Source organism: Catharus ustulatus, chromosome 6 (genome assembly GCF_009819885.2).
Source record: "Catharus ustulatus isolate bCatUst1 chromosome 6, bCatUst1.pri.v2, whole genome shotgun sequence".
NCBI classification, from domain to species: Eukaryota; Metazoa; Chordata; class Aves; order Passeriformes; family Turdidae; genus Catharus; species Catharus ustulatus.
In genome coordinates, this window is record NC_046226.1 from 21618798 (window position 1) to 21637101 (window position 18304).

An 18304-nucleotide genomic window follows, 5' to 3' on the forward strand; every position below is an offset into this window, starting at 1 on the left:
CTGTGCCTCGGGGGCAGCCGGCGCGGGGAACCCTCGGCCGCGGCACGGGGATGGATGCGCTGAAGTAACGCGGTTCCCCGCGCCGCCCTGTCCCAGGGCTCGTCCTGCAGCTGCTCAGGAGTAAAGGAAGAACCAGGAAGACCGCGCTCTTTAAAACTTCCTATGGCTCTTACAGATTTTTTTTGATTCTCCTGCAACATGAGGCGTAGTCCAAACACGTGAATCTGCACTTAATCCTCGGAGAGTGAGGAGTGCAGTCGGAGTTTGCAGCCCATAAATTAATAAACAAATGCAGTAGCAATATCTAGTAATTTACTGCCTATCAATTTGCATGGCAAAAATCCCCAGCCACACTCGGGAAGGCAAGCGCCAGGAGTGAAGTGACTTAACACAGGATCACTCAGGGAGTCAATAAGGAGCTTTAGAAAAGGAGCCAGCCAGCTCCAGGACTCACCTTGCACTGCACTGCCTCCTTCCCTTTCATTTATTCATACAAACGAATAAATTGTTTATGACTCTAAGTTTTCTTGTTTTCCCCTCTAGAGCCGTGTTTGTAGGTGTGCACGCATGCGCCTCTGAAACACCTGCTGTCTGACTCGAGTATTTCCCTAACGCTGAGGTGCAGTGTGTTCAGTCATTGATCTCAATTTGGTACACCATGTCAGTAACTTGTAATGATCAGCCTGAGTTGCACGTCTAATACTTTTAGTTGAGCCTGATCTGCTTGCAATTTATTTTCCAGTAACTTATACCATAAGTGATCCAAATCAGGGGCTAAAGCAGCCAGAAATGCTTTGGTGTTTTGCTGGGTTTAATCAGTGATTATGAAAAGCAAGAATATTATCTTCGCATTTATCTAACATATGCCACCTAAGAATCTCAGAGTGCTTTAATATCTTTTATTAATGAAGCCATTCAACAGCTTTAGGTATTACTTTGCTGTTCTGTAGATAAGGAAACAGAGGCTCAGTCATGTTGAGCCAGTGAGTGACTGATAGACATGGGAACTGAACAGACACCAAGATTCTCCATACAAAGCAGTACATGCTGGCGGTATCAACTACTTGACTGATTTGGTGGCCATTTGCTAGCCTTAAAGCGTGAATATCAGCTTTTCTGACAATGGGACACACAGGTGGAGACAGGAGTGAGTAACCTGTAGTGCAGGTGCGTCCTGGATGGCAAGTTTACAGTGCCATACAGAGGGCACAGAGCAGTTTTATCTGTGCAAGACAACTTTTCCTGGCCCTGAGTTTTCTTGAGGAAACTGAAGTTGCTGCTATATATGTGGTGGGATACCCAGAAGGATGCTGTCCTTTTGGGAAAGAAAGCTCCCTGCTCCTAACTACTTGGGGGAAGGGGTGAATATAACCTGTCATAGCACCCTTGAATCCCTCGTCACAGAAGTCCTACTCTTTTTACACAGTCCACGGACAAAGTACTCTGAAAAATTTATTGTGTAGTTAAGCTGTAGGGAGCCTGATTTAGGGGAAGGACATACATTAAATACACATCACTGAGTAGCTGATTTGTAAAGAAAATCTGAATGAGTTTCAGACCCAGATAATTATAAGCAATGCAACAAAAATCTGCCTCCCATCTACTTTCTGTTTTCTCTGGCTACAGCATTACAAAAGGACAGAAGGTATCACACATATTACAGGATCAGTCAAAGGGGCTACAGGTGCCACAGGTTCAAACAGTGAAAGCTCAATGCTACTTTTCCAGGAAGTGGTGGTGGAAAATTCATTACCTTGTGTGGAAAATATATATGTTTTAGAAAGTGCACTTCTAGAGATAAGAGCAGAGGAACTGCATGGATACACTTTTTGCCCCTGTCCTGCAACTATTTTCCCTTTTACTGAAAGAGAAGAAAACAGAAGAGGTTGTTTCTTTGACTAAACTGTGGTAGCATCCTTCAACTTTTAATTCCCCTTTAAATAGTCCAACAGGCCACGTCCTCTTCTCCATACTCAATCCCCTGTCCCTGCTGGCCGCCTACCTCTTGGGTTTCTGTGGGAGGCAGAGCCCTCAATGGACAATAAATTATCAAGCTCCAAAATAAATCACTGATCCTCTTCCTCATTCAATCTGCCATCAATCCTTCCCCACATACAGAGGTACCAGCTTAGGTGCTGGTAGGACATACAAAAGTGAGCATCACTTCAGACTGCCCTGGTCAGAGACAGAAAATGCCTGGACAGTCCGTGAACAGGAGAAACAGAGAGGCTGTGTATTGCCGTCTGATGGGGATTTGCTCTACATTCTGCCTAGCAACTTTCCTTTGCTGGAAACCAGTAGGTAAACTGCCTTAGGCAAAAATGAGAAAGCCCAAGAAAACCAAACTTCTAGGAGTACCCCATAAAAATAAATAATGAAAAAAAGGAAAACCTGTGAAGCTAGCTATAAATACATCACAGGATTCCAGTGACGCCATAAAGTACTGGAACTTCACTCTGCCTTGCTTTATGAGATGTCAGTGGATGTATTTACTGCCCTGTAGTTCACAGGTGACTCATTTATTTAGCAGCACCACTGCAGGAAGAGGGCAGATTTCAATTGCAGTTTTCCTCCTGGGTGGCAAGGGGAAGTTTATAGTCAGAAGTGACATTTCAACATTATTCCCACCAGATTTACTTCAAAAGAGGCTGACTTTGTTGTATTAATATTAGTTTATTTAATCTGGGTAAGCATAGAGGTTTTCTAAATGCTCTTGTGTCTTCAGAACCAAGATGGATCCCTTAAAGAATAATGGTTTCCATGATATGTTGCTCCCAACAGATATGAGAAAAGTCTTATTTCCTATACATAGCTGTTCCTTTTACTGGAAGAACACTATAATCTGCAGAAATGAGAAATAATAAAGAAATCGTTTCTGAGTTTTAGAATCCCAGAAAGAGAACCATCTTCAAACCCAGGAAGAGTTTGTACTCCACCTTACATAAAGGAGCAAGTACAACTTTCTCTGTGTTTCCTATTAAATCTTAGTTGTTAATTATTTTGCTGCACTCAGAACTGAAAAATCAGCGCTGCTGTAAAATCACAGGTCTTTTAAACTGGATCCAATGGGGAAACTCGATTAGCATTTATCAATACAGGGTGCCTGCCAGAGAGAGGACAGCTTTGCCTTCACCCAGTAGAAGCTAACAAGGTACAGTGTTATTCAGTGCTTTGCTATATAATAAGGTTAAGAGAATAAGGTCAGCTAGAGCAGCCTGTCACCCAGATGCTTTTTCCCAGACTGAATTGCTTCTCTCAAGGTTCAAAACAGTTCAATTATTTTTTAAATGTACTTTGCAAAAAACCAGAAGGAGGGTGAAAACGTGTCATACTTATGATGTTAAAATATAAAATAAAATAAAATAAAATAAAATAAAATAAAATAAAATAAAATAAACCAAAGGGAATTGCATGCTGTAGAGAGCTTAGAACTGGCATATAGACACCTTTGTCTTTAGCAAGCTACTTCAAATTCTGCTGACAACAGCAGTGACCAAAAATCTGGTAAGTTCCTCAGCACTGCTGGCAGAATTAACTGCTCTGAGACTAGTCCCTGGTGCCCCACTGTCCTTGTCATCACTGTCTCTCTGCAGGCAGCCTCAAGAGGCAGGGCCCAGCAGCACCAAAGAATTATCAGTGTTTGCTCATCCAGAGCGAAAGGGGAGGGTTGCTCCAGGACAGGGCTGAAAACTACGCACACAGCTGCTGTTATGCAGTACTTTTTCTTGGGTGCAGTACTTTTTGCGTATAACCAAGTTGCTGCAGTCTTTGTAGTTCTCAGTTTTATTCTGTATCTGGTGGGGGGTGGGGAAAGGCAACCTTTTCTCAGCGCTTCTGTGCTTTCCTTTAACAACCAGTAAGTCCAGTTACCCACAAAAGTTGAGGCATATGCCTTGCATGTTACCAGTAACACAGGGCAGGTATTCTCTTTTCTGCACAACTCCAAGGTACCACAGATTGCCAAAAACAACTAATATAGAAGGTTTAGAGCCTAGTTTTGTTGTCATTTATGTCAGGGTGAATAAACTCAACAGAACCAGTAGATTGACATCAGTGAAGGGAAATATGACCTTTGGTGTTCATTTGTGAGAAGAAAAATGCAAGTTGATTACAACCAGTTAGTCTGGGCTAGCAGTATGCTACCCAAAAGCAATGGTAACCACTGAGACACAGATTCAGTTCTATCAAACATCCAATTTAAGGGCCCAAAATCTTGTAAAGTTCAGACTTTCTGACACATCTAGAGTCCTATGTTGTGCAGACAAGCAAGAACAAGTGCATGGGCTTATAAATACAGCAACATTGATAAGCATTAATCAATTATAATTGGGAAAGATGCAATGTCAGGATTTGCTAATGCAAACCGACAATAACATGTTAAAATTGCCACTGTTTGCTGGAAAATGTATAAAGGATGATCCACTGTACTCAGCACTATGCAAACTAACCCAAGCTGAAAGTCCCTTCCCTGGAGAGACTACAGACTTGCTGGAAAGGGATGAGCCAACATATGTCAGAACAGCTTTATGAGCAAACAGTACCTTTTTTTGGCCAAAGCCTGGTAGTCTGAAAACCTGAGAGAATGGGGGGCACTGGCAATAGTGCCTTGACACAGAAGTGTCTAGTCCATACTTTCAGCCCTGAGCATGAAGAGTTCTTCACTCCGTCATCCCTGGGAATTCTCCTTCACAGAATGTGCTGCAGAGATACTCCTGACCACCTGCCAGGACACCAGCAAGCATCCTCTCTCCTAAAGCTGCCTCAAAAATTATGACAAAATCCTTCCCACACCTCAGACCTCTACCAGATCAGCAATCATGAATGGGATTTGTGTTAAATAAAGGATGCCCAAGTTTAGTTTATTTCAGTCATCATAAGGAGGTTCTGTTACTCGAGTACCAACCATCCCCTTCTGTCTCACCAACACTTTAGTCCCTGCCTCTGGGGTACTTCATCAAAGTGGGCTAAACAGGCTCTAGTCTGCCCTTCAGCTGTGTGCTGACAGGCAGACTGTCATCTCACAAGAGAAAACTGATCTGTGGCTGTAGAGCTTTTTCCTCCAGGAAGGTTGGAACTGCATCTATCTTTTTTACTTTCAGTAGAAGCTGGGTTCAATGGCAGCTGCTCAGAGTTTGTCAGGAAGAGAAACAGAACCTGCTTGGACTTCTTGTATCACTTGCAGCAATGTGACTTTTTATCAAAAGTTTTTTCAGGGTCAGAAAGAGTAGAGAAACTAAAAGACTGGCTGAGTTTGAAAAAATCAGACTTGCCCACTGCTAACCTTAGATAATTATTGCATCATCAATGAAGAAAAAGAGCCCAGCAATTTAATTTTCTGGTGTTTCTTTCACAGAACTCACACTTCTACTACCTATGCTTCATTAAGTATACCAGTATAAAATGGTAGTGACCTGTAGAACTGATTTCCACCATTCATAACAGCCCCCTCTTACAGATCTGTGATTAGCCTGTTTTCATGTCGAGCAAGATTCATCTCTAGCCTAACTCCTACCGACTGATACTATGGATGCATGTAGCTACTATGTTTATGGAAACAAAAAGACACACATACCTTCTCCTTATGTTTGGAATCAGTGTTGGCAAGCCTAAGGTGAAGGGGAATAGCCTGTTTCCAGCCTAGGTGTGAGCCCTGCCTGGGATAACACACTGCTGTGATTCCTTGCCTTCAGTGACTCTCATAGCAGCAAGAGGTTAGATGCACCAGCAGATCACGGATGTGTTGCCTACTGTAATTTTGTCTGTATCCATTCTGCAGATTTAGATCTAGATCTGGAAGGTCTGCAAGCCCAGTGCCTTACACACTAGTGCAAATATTAGCACTGTAGAACTAACATTTAACATGTCACGAATTCTTAGTGTGGAACAGCTGGGAAATTATTTTTAAGAGTTCCGAGTTCTAAAATTTAAATAGCACCTGAAAGGCTGAAGTAGAAAAACACAGAGAATAGATGGAGCTAAAATACCTGCTGAGATAAATAGGGAACTATTTTAATTTTACCCATAAAAGCAGAAAGAAGAGTTATTTTTCCTTATGCACTCAAAGAAATCTTGTCTGACACAGAAAGGAAAAGCTGGAAAAACTGTTGCTTTTGGTCCTTTAAACTGACTTCTGTACTAATGAAAAGCGAGTTCTCTAATATGCACTGTGCACAGGCTCCCCTCTGCTTCTCTTCTCTCTTCCATCTATCATCTTTGCCTGCCTTTTGCCTGTAATCACCTGTTCAACTCACAGCAGTAACTGCTAGGTGACTGGTGTTTGCTGTGGTCATCCAGCCACAAAAAAAAAAAAAAATAAAAAAAAATTAAAAGCACAGAAAGATATAGGGGAAAAACCTTTCAATGGCATGAGTGTCTCACCACCTGACAAAGAGCAAACTGATTCCAGCAGCCAAGCCTTCTTGCGTGGGAGCTGCTGGTAGGTGTAATTTCCTAAGATGTATACCTTGTCAGTGTGCAGGAGATGAAAAGAAAAAGAAGGTCAGAGCAGCCAAAGCTAAAAATTTGAAGGACAAAGGAAGATGCTGAGGGGAACAACTATTCTGCTTTTAACCCTGAAAGAGCCAATTCTGCATGGTCTGTGTCAAATTACTTACTGGCTAAGGTGTAACAAACAATAAGCTGTTAGATGGCCTTCTCTGTGCCCAAAGGGGACAGCTGTTTTTATATGTGCTTCATGACCTGCACAGGGTGGTACACAGTATACAGTCCAATTGCTCCTAACCACAGTAGAAATGAACTTTTCCCCTCCAAGTAATTAGGCTCATAATAGACTAGACAGACAGGTACCTTAAGAGGCTGTATTGTCCCTCTCTCCAAAAATGCAAACTTTGCCTATAACAGTCTTGGTGATGTCCAAAGTGTAATGATGGAGAATCAATTCTCTGGAAGCAATATATACCAGGTTCAACTTTATGAACACTTTTTTTTCCTCCTTCTCACAAGTCAAAGAAGTCACATGTGACACCTATGAATTACAAATGCATTAATCAGGATATAATTAATCTTAGCTTTCCTTCTGTCCAGGTACAAACACAATAAAATACTGTAACTAACATATAATATAGTATAATATAGTATATAATACAGTGCAACACTCTTATGGTACATATAAGCATCTCACTAAGCATGTGAGCAACATGACCACCAAACAGGCAAACAAGACATAGCTATTTGCTCATAGGAGGCATCCAGGCAACAAAAAGTTGCAACTAAGGACAAGATAAGCATAAGGGATGCAAACAGACAGGCATCCTGCTAACACACAAGAAGCATTTTTGGGGGAAAAAAGAACAAGAGAAGCAGTACTGTTGGAAGTTGAAGATCCCATTTTTGGGAGATCAAAAAAGCATTAAAGAATCAAGTATGTAAAGGGTAATTGGATATGGAATATGACAAGCCAGCATCACTTCCGACTTCTCTCATCCTTCTTTACTTCTCACCTCTTCTTCTGCAGCTAAAACCACCAAGGACTGTAGCTGTCAGTGCTAAGTGGAGAGAATCAGCTCTGTGGCACTGTATAGTCACAGTTAATTTAGGACATAAATGCTAAAGAATAACAGTTCTGCAGTTTTGTATGTAAAGCCATAATTAATGATAATATTTGAGAATCAACCATTAGCATAAAGTGTGTTTCTACTCAATGAGTTTAGTAAAGTTTTGGTTTAAAGTTTAAAACTGGTCTGATTTACTACTGCTCTATATGTTCCCTTCCTAGCAATCTGTAATTCCCCAAAATTCATATACAAACAAATTTTCAGTTGCAATATTGAGGCATTATTTCTTCTCTCTCATACCAGAAAGATGATTTCCTTCCTCTTTACAGATACTATTTACATAGTCATTTACATAGAGACTTCTGCTATTTCCCTCCTCACTAGAAAAGGACATTGGCTCTATTGTTCCTTAGAAATCTATGGGCTTTAGACTCTGCTCATAGTTTCCTGGGGAGTTTTTGAAAATATCTCCATATTTCTTGAAGTGCAATGTCCCAGACTGGATGCAGTCCTTCAGATAAAGTCCTACGAGCACTGTATACATAAGAACAATAATTTCATGTGTCTTACTGATGATACTCCTGTTTACATTTCTTGTAAGGTGTTTGCCCCTCTTGCACAGAAGGGGAGTACATATTAGCACCCTGCCAGCTACTCCCAGTTACATATTCTCTAACATGGAAAATACCAGTAAGCCCTGGTCCGCAGGCTCCTAGGCCTTTTGCACTGAGATTTTTAAAAGGTTTTGCGACTTTCAGAAAGTGCAGCTTAGGTCACTGCAGTGTTATGCTAACATGAGTAGTTACACATCATCAACTAGCTGTTCCCTGCTGATACATGTAATACTACCAAGGACAGGCCTGGCTTCAAGGCATGCCATGCACCATACAAACAAACAGATGTAAGCAGAATACACTCCAGGTCCATTCGCAGCAACTGATCAGGGATTTACTGGGATACTTGGTCTCCAGCAGAGACGTTCAACAAAAGTACAATAGTGAGGATAAAAAGAATGAACTGCTTTAAAAGCATCTCTCTCCTTGTGAAGCACCTCCCTCTCCTGTCATTCCCTAGGGTCTCAAACTCCACCTACACTAGCTCCTCCAGAACTGCAGGTCTCTGGAGGCACCAGCAGTTTCCTTGACTTGTCATATCCTCCAACTCACACGCAATTCAAAGAGTGTTCATAGTATTCACATGGATGCAAATTCCTCAGGCTGAGCACTTCCCTTTGCCCAGCACCCTAGTCTGTGAGCAAAATGGGAGGTAAAGCAGCAACAAAATCCCACTGGAGCTGCAAGCACCGCCAGAACAAGTACAGTCATCACGAGTACAAGGGCTTTAAGCACCAGACAGCCATGAGAACTGGGACATGGAAACAAAGGGAAGGAGTAGCAAACTCCCTCAATGATAGGCTGTATACAACAGATAAGGCATGAACTGCCACCAACATGGATGTACTATCTATTGGATAGAACCAACAAAAAATCCCACCACTCATTGTAAAGTGCCAAGGAAAAATCTAAAAATAGCAATGCAATGGTTGCACTTAAATGCATACAAACACATGTGCATGCACATGTGCACACACATTTCTGCTTTGCTCTCTCCTCTGCAGCCTCTTTATCTCTTCCCCAGACCATCAGCCCAGGATAACTTCACAAGAAACAAAAAAAAGGGGGAGAAATAATAAAATGCCTGGCATAATCTATAGAGGGAGCTCACTTGAAGAACCACACTTCTTTATTTCTTCCATCTGAATTTTGAATTGGTCATACAAAAGCCATCTGCACCCTGGACCAATATATCCCTTAAGTAACCCCTTAAATTAGAATTAGGTCTGCATACTTTTAATTAGATGTCACATTTCACCCCCATCGCCTTTTTATTAGTCACTTAAAGTAAGCACTCAGGATAGCAACACACAGTCTGCCACTGACTCGTCCAGGGTACTGGCAGAAGTATGGTGGGTACTGTGAGGGTGAAAAAAATGTGAGTGGTCTTCAGGATGACTAACTGTGAATCATTTTGTTGCTGTCTTTATCTCTGCTTTCTGATCTCCTCCTGCACAGAAGTCTGAAGGTAGCTATTTTGTGACAGCCCAAGCTACCAAAAAAAAACCCTGAAGAGACAGAAAGCAGTATGTCATCAACAGAATAAGCAGATATACAGGTGCTCTGTATAACACATTTTCTTGCACTGAGATGCTACTTACCCACTACCAGCCCCTACACTAGGTGTTAGCATCAGAAATGTAGCAGCAGGAAGATAAAACAAGGGCATCTGATATTCCTGGCTACCTGAAAAAATGTTTATTCTACAAGCTGCAGAACTACAGAAATAACTGATTAGGAAATGAGGCTTTATGATTCGCCTTTGTTGTGCCATGTGTGCCCTCCCCTACTCACCACAATGTCACCACATGACCTTTGGCTCCCCCTGCATTCTCTCACCCTCCCTCCTCTGAAGTGCTCCGATTTTTGCCATATTTCTTTACCCCACTGTAACACCTTTCATTTCTTTTCCTTCTCATGTCTTGCTTTGGCCGAGAAAGAGGTGGTCTGTGTTGATGAACGTTCAGAGTTGCAAGCCTACCAGGTGGTGGGCCAGCCCTTACACCTCAGCAGGGATGAGGAATAGGTTTTGGAGGAATTCAGTATCTCTGGGGCTTTAATGCATCTGTCAAATGTAGTGGCTGCTGGCCAGGCGACCAAAGGGGTGATGGCCAAACAGAGTGATTGTAGAAGCATGATTTCCCTAGAAGAACAGACTAAAACAACTTTCTATTTCCACACTTGTACAGAATGGTCCAGAAGGAATCCTTCAAAGGTGAGTAATTCTATTCCCCTTTGATCAAGCATTATTCTCCACTAGAAATGGGAGATTTCAGCTAGCACTGGACACAGGACCTAGACCAGCTAGACCGCAAAGGTAGGACACAGCTTTTCCCCACTGCAAACATTGCATCTGTGTCAGAGCCAAACACTGAACAAAGCTTGCACAGGAAAGAGAAATCGATTATCTGTTGAAGTTTGAGGAAAGAAGAAAATATTACACAAGTGCAAATTTCAAAACTAGTAGAACAGCACATTTCCAACTTCTGCCAGGGAAATGGGTGGCCTCTGAGGGAAGCCCCAAAATGTCTAATTATTTGTGGGCTCTTTGAAGCCCTTTGACCTATCAACAGAAAGACTGTTGAGCTTTAAAATACTTCTAAAAAAATGTTCCTCTAAAGGAATAAAGCTATGAAAAACTTCTGCTTTCAACAAAGGATGATCTAATAATTTGTGTTTGGTTTGTTGGTTTGTGTTTTTTTCCAGCAAGCTGCATTGCCGCAAATCACTCTCATTATTGGGTTTTCTCGGGCCACTAGTTACAGTTTGAAAACAATACCTATCCAGATAACCTAAGCTTATCATAGCTTAGTTTACATAAATCATGGTAAAATGGGGTTAAAATCCCACTAGACAGAGCACTGAGAAAACCAGGCAAAAATCCTACTCCATCCAGTGGGACAGCTGGCATTTAGCAGGTATTTTTACCTCCATCCATCTTTATTTTTCTCCTTATCTCCCATATTTGTAATTGCCCATCCCATCCTGCACAGTAACACATACACACTCACCCACTCACTCCCATTTCTTCTCTTGCCAAGAAGAGCCTCCTGTGTGGGATTCAATCATTTGTTGTCCACAGAACTTCTGGCGTGTGTCTCTCTAAATAGCTGACATCTGGAGGAGCTATACCTTCCTTGGCACAATCAGATGCTGCTAAAGAACATGACAAAATGCCTCATTCTTAAAATATCTTTTCTCTTCATCCCACTTCTTTTTAACAAAAAAGGGATTCACAGAGGGATTCACAGTCCACTACATACAGTGACCAGCTTTCACAGCTGTTGTTCCCAGGTACATAAAGAAACCAATATAAAAGTATACACTGATAACAATCCATTATTTCTGCCCTCACATCTATGACATACTCACTGCTGTTTAGAAAGAATGTATCACTCTAGAACCCTGCTGCTGAGGTAGGGAAACAAGTCGAGCTTTGGATTCTTTAATTACAGAACTTCAATTTCCACTTTATTATTCAACAGAAAATTTTTCTATCAACTGAAACAGAGATTTCACAAACTACAGAATTTTCTATCTATAAAAATAGGTATAGATATCACTTAATGATTTTTTTCTAGCTCACAAACAAATAGGGAGTCTACAAGAATATGATCCTGATATGATTAAAAGACTGAAAAATGCAGAAGGGGGAAAACGTTACATGGATTTTCAGCTTGCCTCAATTTTAAATGCTTGATTTTGTAACAAATTCCCCAATTACTCAGAGCAGGGTTGTTGTTGGCTTTTTTAACATTCTCTCACACACACATGCCAATCTATTCATGTTCATGTGTAATCTTTACTTCAGTGGAGTATGCTTTCATTCAAAAAATACAGCTAGCACATAGATGCCTCAGGTCACCCAGGCTAAAGAAATTGTAACAGCCAGCAAAGTGATGGGTAGCACAGATGCTCCTAAACTGATTAAACTGCTGTTGCTAGAACAAACACACCACAATCTCTTTCCCTTTTGGTTTATACAAGGTAGCCTGTCATTCTCCTCCAACACCTTCCAAACTGCTCTTGTTAGCAGGTTGAGAAAATTAAGTTGACTCACTAATATTAATAGGTCTCTCTAATTCAATAGCAGCTTGTTCAGAGAATGCCACCTGCCTTCTCTTTAAGCAAAAGATACTGAAGCCCAGCCAACATTTTGCCCAGCTGTTTCAAAAGCTAAAATTAGACACACCTGTTTTAACAGTTGTTCCAGCAGCTGGACACTGGGATTTGGATCATTCAGATTTACTCACAGTTTTTTCCCTTACAGCCAATAGTGCAATTTTAGTGTTTCATCCTGCATTTAGAGAAATTTATGCTGCAGGGGATGGTGTGAATGAATCAAAAGAGGACAGAGTGTTTCTCTTCCACATTGATGGACCTTGCTACAATCCAAGAAAAACTGTCTTTTCAGTTCCTGCCTTCAGATTCCTATGGGAACAAGACACACTGGTCTTGACCTAATAGTATACAAGAACAAGATTTTAAACCAAGATGGTGATAAGCTGCAGGTATAAAATGGCACGTTTGTGAGATTTGTATTCTCCTTTTGCTGCAATGAGTTGGCAATGCTCATAGCTAAAGCCAGCAAGTGAATCCTGCCAACTTTTCCATTACTGCTCTTGAAGAAATCCAGGTAACATGCAAAACCCACTTTCCCAGCATCTAAAGCACAACTGTCCCACCAGTTGTCTTCACATTCAAAGTGATCCCCCACTGCAGAAACCTATGTCAAGCTGGAAACAAAAAACACTGAGATGCTAAGAAAGAACTGACTGCAAAGTGAAAGGCAAAATAAATTAAATCTTACTGAAATTACACTTTAAACACTTGCTGCAGCTGTTTCCAAGATTCTGTATCTGACCAAGTTGCTTAAGAATCCAAAAACCTTGTCCTAAAAGGAAAGTTAAATTCCCTAAAATTGCGATATTTCTCAATCTAGTTCTGTTTGCCTTTTTTCCTGAGGCCAAACCAGTTTATACAGTGCTATCCAGAGCCATTTATTCCCAAACTAGTGGCAAGCTCTCTGGTGTGACTGTGGGGCCAACTGGTAAAGGGATCAGGGAGATAATTTATGTTACAAAGAAGCATGCAAAAGCAGAAATTCCATGAATTTGTTATAACTAAAAAAAACACACAAACGAATTCTCAAGACAGTTCTTGAAGTTACAGTTGGCCCTGTAGTCTTAGTGTTCCCATATAATCAAAAGCCATAAATTTGTAAACATGAGAGCACTGAGTTATATCAAATGAGCATCTCACAGAGTATATAATCATTATGCACTCCCCTGGAATGGGCACCTGAGTGTTTTCAAAGAAAAGACACTTATGATATGAACCCAGAGAGGTAGCATGCACACCTATGGAGATTATTTAAAATGTACATAAATGTATGCAGGCATACAACCATGGCCATACAGCTCTATAGCCAAGGGAGTAAGGGCCTCAGAGCCCACTGCACATTATCAGCTACCTATCAGAACACAATGCAAATTTTCTAAGAGAAAGGGGCAAGGATAGGGAGACTACTTGGCTGTCAAATCCAGTAAGAAATGCTTGTCAAGAGTGTTTTTGAGTTAAAGTGCTTGTAGAAGTGGGGCCACCATGAATCAAGCTACACAAGTTGAACTTAAGAGCAGGGAAGACAATGACACAAAGACTTTTCCCTCTTTCTGGGAAATAATGAACAAATCCTTCAGAGTAATTACTCTCTTACACCTGCTAGCCCTGCTCTCAAGTCTGTATGAGACAAAAGATGCTCCCATCTTCCCTCAGATTAAATATGCCTTGTAAAAAGTGATCAGAGATTGGCACGATAATTATCCTTCCTCATTAGAAAGCAAGCCCTGAGCCTGACTGAATATGACTCCTCTGTCAAGGCCCTATGTGGGCTCTAATAGTACTCAGCCAACATCAACAGGACAACGCTTCATGTGAACAAAACAAAGCAACATATCAAGTTATCTTGTCTTTTTAGTTGCTTTTTCTCTTCCAAGCCTGATAAGTGAAGTGGGAAGGTGCCAAATTCTTTTTTAACTTGTATAAATGCACCTAAATGTCACAGAAGAGCCTTGTTAAGTAAAAAGCTTTCCAAATGTTTTTCTCTCACATATCTAAAATAGATTGCTCTTTTTTCTTTTCCTTTTCAATTAAAAAAGGCACAGTCTCTCAGACCACTGCCTTTCACTATCTCAAGGGCTAGCCAGCTGTAGGGACCCACAGCAGAGCTTTCAGTATTCTCCTAGACCATCAAATATCAATACTGCAAGGGAACACCTTTGCCCATGGAAGCCAGAAAGAAGGGTAAACACATGGGTAAATACAAAGTCAAAAACTCTTCGGACAAGAGTGAGAGCAGACCTAAAAGGCCTTTGTGAGACAGAATATACATGCTTTTTATTTTTTTTTTAATCCATTTGGAGCATATTTGCTTTGGTTCTTTTCTGTTAGCATAAACGTGAGCATTGACCAACCCCCAAGAACTCTGGCCCCAGTGTCTGCAGCAGCACCACCATGGAAAGAAAGTGCCAAGGCAAAACGCTAGTCCTGGCACAGAGAGGGCAGCTAGGACAACTTCATTTAAAAGGGATGAGTGGGAACAGCTCAAGCTTCCACACTGGTGCACTTGACTGGTAGATATAGCACACTGAAAAGGATGGGTGGTCAATGGTCAGTGTTTATGGGAGCTTTGTGACAGCAGATGAGTGCAGACAGACTGGTTAGTCTACAAACTGGAGAACTAGGAAGAACTGCAGAGAACTGTGCTCAGTGGCCTTAATGAATCAGCTACAGCCCTTTTAGTACAATCAACTGTGGTCACTTTATCATCCCAAAGGTCACTCCCATCTCCTTAGTCTGGCTCATTTCTTGATGTTCTCAGTTAAAAAGCTCCCATTCCACTTCTGGTCTCACCAGAACGATGTCAGGAGAAGCATCCTATTTGGTTCTGCAGCCAAATATAAGGCTCAAAGAAATTATCACATCCTATAGCCTGTTCAACAAAATTTGCTGAAAAATGATGCTGCTCTGCAGTAGTAGGAGCAGAACTGTGTTAATGCAATACAGTATCCTGCACCACTGTCAACTCAAATGTGTGGCACCAAAATGCAATGGCACTTAAACAGAGAACTTATTCTTCAAGTCATTGCATTACAATTACCTCACAAGGACACAGACAATACATATAACCTACAGCAATGTTATTACTTAACCCATAAGAGCAGAATCAGACACTGAATTTAGACTTTAGGAATTTAGCCTCTTGCATCACAGAAGGGTAACCTTGGATATGCTGCAAAGGGACTCTCTGCAAGCTACCTATGCATGGGATTCTACTGCAACATACTCCATTCACAGCCTCCTTCCAACACCCAAATCAAGAGACATCTTCTAGAGTGGAAAAAAGAAGTCTCACAAAAGTAATTTTACTATTTCACCATCTGCCAGAGTGTGCTCTTTTCCAAGAAGGAATGTGGGCCTTTCCATTCCAAGCAGAATCCAGAAGCTCAGACTAGTACAACTACCATCCTCTGAAGTCTAAATCTCAGAGCTGGTCCTTCAGGTGCAACAAGAGGGATTTTCAATTTGTTTGTTTGTTTGTTTGAATATAGTACTGTTTCTTTTATTTGCCTTTTCCTTTTGTGTTTGGGTAAAGGTAGAGGAATACTAGGGAGCAGAGGGCTGTTTTCATGCTTTCATCTGTAGTAAATAAAAAAAATTATTTCCATAAAAATTAAATGAGCAGGTACAATGACACTATATGCCTGCAGGAGCTCAGTTTTTAAGATACACATCAGCCACCAGCGGCCTCAAATTAAATTATGCACTAGCAATAAAAAGCATCTCACACTTAAAAAACAACAGAATTCTTGATCAGTGAACATTTCAAAATCTCTGTTCTGCAGAGGCATACCCAGGTGTTTGCTACGCAGATGTAACAGAATGTTACTACACTGGAGCTGTGGTTAATTGCAGTGATCATTTAAGTATGCATTTATTTGTCTTTGGATTGAGAAAATGAAAAGCTACAGTGGAGTTATTTTGTGGCCCCAGTGCTAGTTACTAGACTCCTCATCTAGGTAAAACTTGGGTAGGCAATATTGCTCTTCCTTGCCTTGCCTTAACTTTCCTAAAACTACGTAATCATCTCCACAGAAGTCTGACTTATTTTGTTGGTCTCCATTCTCCACCTGCCTCTTTCCCTTTTCTGTTTCATGGGCTGCACTGGGACAAGGTGCAAGAATAGCACATGCATAACCCCATTTCTTTACCTTGCTGCTTACAGCATTTCTCACTTTCAGGAAAGTTCGTTTTCATTATTGCTGGCTGGCATCTTAATCGCATAAGGATGAACTGTGAAGCAATGCTACCTCTCCTTTTCTGCAATACCAGAGTCTCCTGATGAGTTTGAGTAGTTTTAAACAGGGTTATGCTTTCTCTTGTGCCCTCTTGCAAGCTTGGTGCTCTGCCAGGCAGCTGCAGAATAGCTGCACTGAGTGCTGAATATTCCCTGTGCAGCAGGCTAACAGGAGCTCTGAGGGGGAAGGCTCATCCAAGCTCCCACAGCTAAAGCCTGGCAAACAGAATGAGCAATCCTGCTGCCTTGAAAATTATGTATGTGCACAGAGGCTTTGCACAATGTAGAGCCATATATGATGCCCTACACTGTCACCTGAAGCCCTGCACATGCCATAAATTGCCACACAAAGAAACAGGCTCAATAGCACTGACCTGAACACTACCAAGATCAAGCAGTAATGTAAAAGGTAAAGTAACTCCACGGCCCAGGGTCAGCCTTTGCTTGCAGGGTTTGTTTTTATGTAGATATTCATATATAGCTTACTGGCTGGCACTTTCAAGGGAATAGCAGGAGATAACCTGGCTTGTTCCTTTTGGATAGGATTAAAAGCTTTTACACTGGCTCAGTGCTTCTTGAGAAAAATAACTGTTTCTCCCACAAACCTCAAAAGACAGGGTGTTGCAGTCTAGCTGGAAATGGTAAAAGGCTTTCTTTTGGTATTTCTGCTCTAAAAGGAGCTGTGCAAAATATTGTGTATTTTCTCATCTTCTAGGAATTAACCAGATCAAATATGCCTGACTTTCTGATGAGCGGGAAATATTGGGGTGCTTTTCTGTCAATGCTGAGACCTGAGAGAAAAGTTGAGGTCATATCTTGGTCAGACTAAATTACAAAACATTAAGTAGCTTAACCTCAGCAGTTCCCTTGCAAAATCAGCTACAAGAACCCCTGGCCAGCATGATCCCAGCAGCCCACATATAATTCACCTCCACGATGCCCTCAAATCAAGGGGTACACATTTACAGTAAGTAATTTGCAGCCTGCTAGCAGTGAGAAGGCCAACTGCCAACAAAGATATGGGATTGGCACTTTTTTTTGTCAGTTGTGCCAGGCATTTAGGTAAAACTCTACTTGTCCTGGGGAAATGGCCGGGCAAGATTATGCAATACCACTGACATCTCATTTTCTGTATGCTCGCTAATTCGGCCTATTAACAAATTCCATCACAGTCATAAACACAGGCATAAACAAATATTTTCTTACGTTCAGCCAAGTTTTCAAAAGTTCTGTAAATCCCTCATCACTTACAGGAAAATTAGGGTCTGCCAGTTAATAACTTGTGTCAGACTCATGCAGAATATCCAACTAGGAAGCAGGAGAGGAGATACATTCTCCAGCTCCAAAGCTGCCGCCTCCTAGACTGCAGAAGACCCGATCTTCCCACTGCAAGTGGTGTACAAAATGCCAGTGCACTCGTGCACTCTGAGCAGCTCTGGGCCTGTTCAGCACAGCAGCAGAACATTTGGTTTTATTCTACACCAAATGCATAACCCTGAAAACATACAAAAATCCTGTTCCAAAATCCACAGCTATACAAAGAAGTTGTGTACTACATAGAAATATTCTGCATTTGTAAAATGCATAGTATCCAACTATTCCAAAGGAATTTACTGCCAGAGAGTACATAGAAAGGAAACATTAATTACTCCAACTTAATGGAGAGCCAAGCTGAGGCAGTGAGGGACAAAACACACCACTGGTGGGGGCAGGGGTGTCTCTGTGTGTTCCTGCACAGCCTCTAATGACACAAATACACGCTACTCTTTTTTGACATGACCTTTCCTTCACTCCTTGCACAAGAAGAATAACACCTGTTC

General features: G+C 41.4%; 1 protein-coding gene and 1 long non-coding RNA gene across 27 annotated transcripts in view; one reads left to right on the forward strand and one right to left on the reverse strand.

Annotated features, from left to right (window-relative positions):
* Positions 1–18304, reverse strand: part of NRXN3 (neurexin 3) — a 967067-nt gene that overhangs the window by 353418 nt on the left and 595345 nt on the right. The gene's annotated exons all lie outside the window — the stretch shown is intronic.
* The window catches only part of LOC116997276, a 136089-nt gene that overhangs the window by 792 nt on the left and 116993 nt on the right, over positions 1–18304 (forward strand). The window lies entirely within an intron of this gene.